Consider the following 9,366-nt stretch of genomic DNA (forward strand, 5'->3'; position numbering starts at 1 on the left):
TCCGCGCCCAGCCAATGGCGGCGCTGTCCGCGCGCGGCCACCTGACCCCGCGCGCCGTTGTTATTAGGCGCGGCGAGGCGGGCGGCGCGCGGCGGCGGGGTTGGGCCTTGGCCGGAGCCGACTGGGAGAGTGAGTGCGGGGAGCGCGCGCCCGTGCCCGCGCCCGCCAGGCCGCCGCGGCCGCTGGCTCTCTTGCTTCCTGCCTCGCGCCCGGGGCCCTGCCGCCGCCTCCGTCGCCGGGCCTCAGGTAGGAGGCGGCGCGCGCTAAGCCGGGCAGCACCGCCGCGCGCGGGTGGGAGGAGGGAGCGCCCCCCGGCGGGCGCGGGAGGGCCTGGCGCGGGCGCGGGCACGGGGCGCGGGCGTGCACGGCGGGGCGGGGCCGGCGCACGTGGTGCCGCGGGGCGTGGGCTCGGCCGCGACTCGGGCCCGGAATGGCCGCGACTCCGTGCGGGGCCGGGATGCCGGTAGTCTCCGCGCCCGCTCGCTCCCCGCCGCGGCCGCGAGGATGGAGCGCGGCCCCCGACTCTCAGCCGCCACGCACAGCGGCCCAGGGGGTCGGACCGCGCTCGCTCGTCCTCTTGTGCATTTGCTCCCTTGCTGGAGTGGACCCTTGAACCCGTACCAAGTACCCGGTACTGCCGGGCGCGGGGCTGCGGTGACGAGCGAAACAGGCGAGGCCCGCCTTCGTGCCCCTCGGTGTGCAGCACGCGGGGCGGCGACAGGGACCGTGGCATCGCACGCAAGCTCGTCTACCGGTTTTTCTCTTTTGCATTTAAAATTTATATTTTGCATCGATGGTTTTTAGTTGCTGTGCACCTTTGTGGCACGCTTTATCCTCGCGTAAGTGTGGACACCAAATCCTGCGAGGTATGGGCGGCTTTCCGAGGGTAATTTTGACCCTAAATGAATTTTCGCACCGTGTGTAGAATTGGAACTACACACACACACACACACACACACACACACACACACATACACACACGAAAGTAAAAACACCTTCGCTGAGTGTCAGGAAGAGGAGAGCGCGGAGGCGGTGAGGGAGGGCGCGCACCAGTCCGAGTGCGCAAAGCAGAGACCTGCAGGGCGCGCAGGCAGCTAACCCGGCACGGGAGGGCGCGTGATCTGTCCGGCTGTGACCCTCGGCAGAGTCCGGTCAGGATGCTGCCTGCGGGGCTCTTGGCCCTCTGGTCACCGCTGGCGACTCGAACCGGGCAGAATCTCGGCGGCGCGAGCCTCAGGACCTGGGGAGCACTGGGCTCCTGCTGACAGCACCGACCCTTGGCTTTGGGCTTGGTGCTTCGGGTCTGGGGCCACCTAGGCTACGCTCTCCTCACGTGGGGAACCGGCCTTGGAATCGCCAACAGCCATGCCTTTCTGCTTCTAGGTCTCCTTTGTTTCTTTGAGACTCATTTAAAGCTGTTCAAAGAATTTCCTGGAGGGAGGACTCCACCACGGACCCACACCTCTGTTCTGAGACCTGCGAGAGGGTCACTGGGTGGGCCAGGAGAAAGGGCAGGGGCAGGGGAGGGGGGGAAGAGGCAGCAATTTTACTTTAAATTTAAATGACATGAAAATATTTTTTCAATTCAGATCTTTCAGAGATGTCCCCAGAAAGCGTCCCCAGCTGCGATTACACCTAATGTGAGAGCATGAACTAATTTCAGAGGTGAGACTGAATACTGAGACCGCATCCAGGGTAGCGGCCAAGACTGGCAGTTCTGGGTGGAGGGGACCTGGAGGAGCGCTCTTGCAGAACCAACCCCATGCTCGCAGTGCCAGGCGCACGTTGCCAGTCATTCCACAAATATTTACCGAGCTCCTCCTGAGCCCCTATCGGGCTGCATTCAAGAGCAGGGTATGGGGGACAGGGGAGCCTGTTTTCATGGCACTCACAAGCAGGACTGAGGTTACCCGGAGGAGATGGTGTTCAGCCTCTTCCTCTTCTCTTCCCAGCGTGCTCTGGTGGACAGTGCCCACGCCTGAACTGCCCTGGGTATGCCCTGGGCATGCCAGTGATTCTCCATCTTGTATTTCCAGTCTCAGCCGCTTAGATATAAGCCCTGTCATTCTGAGGGCTTGCTGGACCTCTTTGCTTATATATCCTGCCTGTGTGTTTATCTGACTCGATCTTTGTCTCCCTCCCTGACTCCCAAACTAAGCCCCTTCCTTCTTTCCCTATCCTAGTGACATCAGCTGCACCCATCTAGATATAAGAACTCTAGGGACCCTCACATATAACCTGACTCCATCTCTGTATCCTGTTATTTGAGCGATTCTCATAAGTCTGCCTATTTGGGGCTTATCATCTCTGGTCCAAGGTACTGCAAAAGCCTCCGAATTTGTCCTCCAGGGATTAGTGAGGGATCGCCTCCTGGCTCTGCCATATGCTGTTTGTTCTTTCATTTGGTGTTACCTACTGAGTGCCCCGAGATAGGTAACCTCCAGTTCTCTCCCTTGTAGGTGAGACTTCAGATTGATTACTCCCCTGGCTTTCCCCATCCCTCTTCTACATAGTCTGTGTTCAAAAAATAATGACTGTTAATTTAATGTTTAATGGATATGTGCTTTCGTAAATTGTGAGGATTAAATGAGATCAGGAATATGAGGAGAAAAATCCATTGGAAACCTCAAAAGCAGTCAGGTTTATTTTTAGCGTTGTCAAGTTTTTAGGGTCAGAATTCTTTTAGCTGCAAGTGGCAAAACCAAACTGGCTTAAGGATTTTATTTGGTTGATGCTAAAAGCCTAGGGGTGGGTCTTGCCATTTAAGGTACGACTAGATCCATCAATCAGTGTTACCAGGGTCTGTTTTCCAGTTTTGGCTTCATTTTCAAACAAGTTGTTTCCATATGATAGCCTCTTAGAAAGTGCCGCCAACATAGTCCTAGCAAGAAAAAGAGAGTGCTTTCTTTTTCGATATTTGCAGCAAAAGTCCCAGGTGTGTTTTTATACAGGTGATTAGAGTCACTTTCCCCTCTCTGAACATGGAGAGTAGACTGTTTGGACGACCAGGCTGGGACTCAGGTACCTTCCCCTGGAAAGGCGTTTGGTGTTAGCTCCACGTGGTCTAAAATAGAGAGGTTCTCCAAAAGAAAATTAGGGCAGGGGTACTGGGCAGGCGGAAACAACAGACATTTACTTTACACACACACAGAATGGTGATAAAGACTGATGCTCTAGTCAAAACAATAAATGTGCGTTTGTCATGGTGCTTTTCAGTCTTGAAGATCTCAGCTAAACATGAAGTCAGATTCTGTCCAACATGATGTTATCTGAGTTTAGCTTTGAAGTGTAAATGCGACTCAAATAGTAGAACCGGATAAGTATAAATACATAATTAAAACATTCAATTCTAAAATATTTCTTTGGCAATATTCTGTTGAAATTGATTTTTATCTTTTCATTTTTTTGCTTTGTAGAAAGATGAGCATTTCATTTCTTTGTGGACAGGTACCTAAAATTTCTCATTATTCAATTAAAGAAAAGAAATGAAAATTTGAGAGAGATAGTCTGAAAAATATAAAGGATTGAATTAGGTCACTTCTGGAATGCAAGACTGTAGAGTTTAACTTGGTAAGGCTTTTCAGGTGTTGAAATATTAGTAAAGCATTATAAAACCATTTCTCTGAGGCTTTTAAAGTAATGTAGAGATTTAGGAAACTGCAAGGTTGCAAATAGTAAATTTGTACTGTTATTGTTTTATACTTACCTGCTGGTTTAAACGTGGCCTTGTATTCTGGTGAAGTCAAAGGCTTATTTCCTCTCACTGCAGTCTGAATTTTCCACCACGGTGCATTTTGAGAAATGGATTTAATGGCAATCTTGATGGATATTATATTCATAGCAACTCTACCTAGCCTCCACCCTCCACCCCACACCATGGAAAGAAATCAGCCCTCTATTATTGGAATGAGAGAGCATTTTCAGGAAGAGGGGAATATTTTCTCACAGGATATGAAACAAAGTCATCCTTTTATTAAATCAAAATGGTTTCTCTAATGTTTATACATATCAAACAGGATTTCATCTCCTTTAGTCTTGGTTCAAAGGCCCAGACAGTCCCATTCCCTAGTATTTAGTCCATTTGCTCATAAAGCAAAAGAGAAAAGCTACTTTGTTCTGAAGAGTGTTAAATTTAGGATTTCAGGAGTCAAGGTCATTTCAAGTTAATGCATGGATCTAGACTATAAAATACAGGAATGATTCTAAGGTCTACAAAAGGATGAAATAATATTTTAACTTTCACCAAAACCTCTGTCTTCCTGGGTCTGTCTTTTTTTTTTGCCTATTCTGATTCATTTTAAATGCAACATTTTTGCTGTTTAAGTTTAAAAAGTTACATTTCAAAATCAACTTTGTAATTGGACATTTTTATTAAATGTAGAAAAATGCAGGCTTACGTTTTAATGAAGGCCGGGTTTGTTGGTAACATTTTTATTCTTTTTTAAAAAAAGAATTTGATCTTTAAAAAATGAAAGAATACATTTCAGATGTCTTTAGCTCTTATGTTAATTCCAAATTACACATTTTCTTAGGCTGTGTTCAGAAGGGGAGACTATATATCTTCTAAATTAAGAGATGCCGGCACCATTTTTAAAATGATGCCTTGAATCTGCTGTGGTATGTGCTGGTAGGAATTTAGTATGAAGCTGTTATTGAAGTGGATGACATTAAGGTCAAAGGAAAAAAAAAAAAAACAGAAAACAATGTAATCCTGCAGAGCTGCTCTTGAGAGAAAAACCACATAGGTGACATCAAACAGTAGTTGGAATTTTTCCAAGAAGTAATTATCTGTGTGCTGTTTGCAGTGGTTGATTACGGGGACAAACCAAGGTTTAGCCAATTCAGCAAACATTTATGGAGTGTTGTAATGTGCACAACGCTGTTTTAGGGCCTGTGCCTGCTGCAAAGGGGAACCACACGTGACGCCTGCCCCAGGTCTTCCTTTTAGCAGGCGTCAGAGATGCGCACCTAAAGGACCTGCGTTTACGACTCTCCTGGTTCTGCTAAGAAGACTTCTTCAAAGTGGTAGCTCTGATTATTCTTTGTATTTGTTTACATTTATCCTGTAATCAGGAGATATATAAAACTTACATATACCTACAAAATTAATATATTAGAGAGCATTCAAACAAGAATTTCAGGCATATACTTTTTTTTTTTTTTTTTAAGAAAAGTTCTGAAAATCTTTATTCAATTCCACTGTAGGTACTCCAAAAAAAAAAAAAAAAAACAGCTATCCTAAATTGAAAATCATGAAGTATAAAACCCACTATCATTACCAATAAAAAGTTTAAAAAAGGCATTTGGCATTTATCAAAGAAACGGTTAAGTGTTGTCATCATCTGGGTGACTGGATTAACATCTGGGACAAGTCATCACTAATCGTAGGAGGGATCTTAGGGAGTTTCCTGGCTCTTGTATTCATTGACAGTTGTGTAAAGACGTCCGGGCTCAGAGATCTCTCAGGATGGGGTCTTGGAGAAAAGTCTGCCAACTGCAGGACTAGTTGAACCACAAACTTCTGTGTCATCAGGAAGAAAATGAGGGAATGAATTTAAATAGAGTTTGAAGACAGGGAAAGGCAGGGAAAATGGGAGAGGTTTTTGTTTTTTTTTGTTTTTTAAAAAAAACTATTTAAGTGGAAAAGTCCCCAGGCGCTATTTTCTAGTAGACTCAGAAATCAGGTCAGAGGGGCATGCTTGGCCTTCCTCTCAGGCCGGGCCTCAGTGACAGGCACAGGAACGACAAGGCTTGCTAACGTGTGTGCTCCCCCGTCACGGAGCCCATCTCTGCTCTCCCGTGCCCTATTCTTGCCCCTGGAAGCTGACCCCCACCGACTGGCTCCTGGTTGCGTTTGGCCAGCAGAGAGGGAGGAGGGAGAGGTTAGGATACTTCTTCCTGCTCTGTCTCCGCTTCAGTGCCGCAGTGTGCAGAATGACACGGGGAAGTCCCTGGCAGTGGGTTCTTGGGTTCTCCCTTTCAGGATTGCGCCTCCCGCCCAGTGGCCCCTTCTCTCCTTGGCTCCATCCGCACTCCGGTGACACTCCCTCCCATCTTCCCGTCTTGGCCGAGGGTGGGAGGTGTGCCAGTCTGTGGGTTCTCAGCACCTCGTGCTGATCCCCCGACCCTGCCAACACCGCTGTAGGGTGTCCCTTCCTTAAAATCTCTCCATCTGAGCTATCCGAATTCAGTTCCGTTTCCTCCTGGCATCTCAGCGATACCCCGTGTCAGTACAAACCCGTGCTTCACTTTCAGAACCAACAGATACGAGACGTTTTGTCCTCTTGTGGAAACATGAGTTGTTTGATCATTGGCTGTATCAGAGAAAAATCATGATGAATGAAACCCTTATTTATTACAAATTCAGACTAGCTGCCTGACATTACCACAAACAAAACTGTTCATCACGTTTTATAACAAAAATTAACTACTGATAAATGTAATTGTGTAGTCCAGAAAATTAATGTGAAAATATTAAAAGAAGTATTTCTTAACATAGCAAATACTAAATCTCTAAGCAAATTTTATCCTATACTCTTACAGTACAAGAATATGTTGATATCTTGAGAAATAAGGTGTTATTTTATCAACTCATAAAGCTATTTTGAGTTTTTATAATATGAAAATATTACTAAAATGTGTTTTATTATTGGGAAGCATGACAGTTACTGCTATTCAATATTTTAAGCTTGTAAACTTTTATTTGTGCATGTTGTCAACAAACAAGGATTTTATTGTTATTGCATAAAATAGGTAATATTTTAGATTTTAAAATAACAGGTTGGAAGTAAGCCGTAATAAGGTGTATTTCAATATATAGACATTTATGAGGGAATTTTCTCAGTCATCCATTTAATGTAACTATCTGTTTTATCCCACTGCCTAGTATTGTTTGAGGTTCTTACCAAAATAGTGTTAGAGGCTAGTTAGGGACCATAAAACGATTAGAAAGTAATCTTTGCCAAGTAAGCTACCCATAAATGCCAGTGAAAGCTGGGATAGGTTCAGTGAAAGTATCTGTTTAATCCTGGTGTTCACTGGTCTGGAAGGACAGGCTGAGTGAACCCCACTGCCTCTGGTTGTTGTGGCAACATACTGCACTCTGCGACGGTTTCAAGTCACTACAGACACTGAAATTTATCTATGGCTTTGCCTCCATGTTATAAAATTTCGTGAGTATTTTTTTGTGACCTCAAATATTATGAAATTGATGCCAATATTTAATGCACCAACAATATCAAAATGATAGGATATTGTTGAGGTGAAACTTCTATAGCCTTTTTTGTTTTAATTTTTTATTTTTATTATTATGGGCATATGGTATTAATAGTTTATATTTATAAGGTACATGAGATGCTGTGGTACAGGCATGCAAAGTCTATTAGTCAAATCAGGGTCACTGGGGTGTCCATCACCTCAAGAATTTGTTATTGCTTTGTGTTAGGAACATTCCAGTTCCTCACTCTTAGTTATTTTAAGGTATACCATAACCACTTGAGCAGGCGTAGGCCTAAAAATAATTCAAATATACCATAACTTATTGTTGACTGTAGTCACTTTGCTGTACTATGAAATATTGTTCATTCTATCTAACTACATTTTTGCATCTGTTAACCATCCTCCCTTATCTTCCCCTCTCTGCACCCTTCCCATCCTCTGGTAACCATCGTTCTGCTGTCTGTCTCCATGAGATCAATTGTTTTAACATTTAGTTCCCACATATCAGTGAGAACATACACGATCTGTCTTTCCATGCTTGGCTTGTTTCACTTAACGTAATGTTCTCCAGTTCCATCCATGTTGTTGCAAATGGTAGGATTTCGTTCTACTTTGTGGCTAAATAATATTCCATTGTGCATGCGTGCCACGTGTTCTTTATCCATTCATCTACCGTGGACACTTAGGTTGATTCCAAATCTTGGCTACCGTGAGCAGTGCTGCAGTAAACATGAGGGTGCAGGTATCTCTTCAACATACTGATTTCCTTTCTGTTGGATGTATACCCAGCCGCGGGCTTGCTGGGTCATATGGTAGTTCTGTTTTTAGTTTTTTGAGGAACCTTCATATTGTTCTCCATAGTAGTTGCGCTCATGTACATTCCCAACAGTGTATGAGGATCCCCCTTTCTTCACATCCTCGCCAGCATTGGTTATTGCCTGTCTTTTTGATAAAAGCCATTTTAAATGGGGTGAGATGATACATCATTGTAGCTTTGGTTTGCTGATGACTAATGATGTTGAGCATTTCTCTGATGACTAACAATGTTGAGCATTTTGTCACATACCTGTTGGCCATTTGTGTATCTTCTTTTGAGAGATGTCTATTCGGATCTTTTGCCTATTTTTTAATCAGATTATTTGATTTTTTTTCCTATTGAGTTGTTGGAGCTTCTTGTATGTTCTAGTCATTAACCCCTTGTCAGATAAGTATTAGTAGTTTGCAAATATTTTCTCCCATTCTGCTGGTTGTCTCTTCACTTTGTTGGTTCTATAGCCTTTTTAGATAAAGACCAGAATTTTGACACGCCTTGAACCTTAACCATTGAACTTTAGTTTTATTGAGTCAGCTGCCGACATTTTATAGACTGGGGCCCAGGAAGGATAAGCTCCTCTGAGACAGTACATACAACACAGTGGTTCTTATTTAGTGGCTCTAAAACCAGAAAGCAAGGAAAGGCTAAAATCCCATTTCAGCGCTCATTAGGCAGGAGCCCTTTGATAAACTGTATAACCTCTGTGTAGTTTCCTCGTCAGCAACGCCAGAGTATTAATAAGTATTTACCTCAAAGGCCGATTGTAAGGATTCGATGAGATAATCCATATGATTAGGCTTCACCTGTCATTTTCTGCCCAGTCCATGAGCACTGCTACCCTCCTTCTCAGGTGCCCGCGTAGCAGGAGGGCCAGAATTAGAATCCCAGGTGCGTTCTCCTCTGCCCTGTGCTTGCTCCGGGAGCATCCCGAGGCCAGATGAGTGGGCTCTTTGCCAGTGGCTTTTATTCTCTTGCTGTAGAAGTCCAGGCACTGATGTCTTTCTTGGAGTTTTATAGATACATTCCACTGAAAGTCCTCATCCCCAAATTTAAAACAAAGACTATTTGTGTACCTCAGTAACAATGTATACACAGTTGGCACAGCTTCACAAACACATCCTATGTTTCTCTTTTCTATATTTATTGAACAAATGTATGTGTGATAGCTATTATTTATTGGGAGAACCACGCATACATCAGGGAACCAAACTGACAAAATTTCCTACCCTCTGTGGCAGGATCTGAGGAAAAGATTTGATTTTGTAACAATCATATTATTCTCTTTATAACTTTATCACTTTAATACCGGAGCTAAATCAATCATCCCCCACCCC

Source organism: Propithecus coquereli, unplaced genomic scaffold (genome assembly GCF_000956105.1).
Source record: "Propithecus coquereli isolate 6110/MARCELLA unplaced genomic scaffold, Pcoq_1.0 Scaffold458, whole genome shotgun sequence".
Lineage (NCBI taxonomy): Eukaryota > Metazoa > Chordata > Mammalia > Primates > Indriidae > Propithecus > Propithecus coquereli.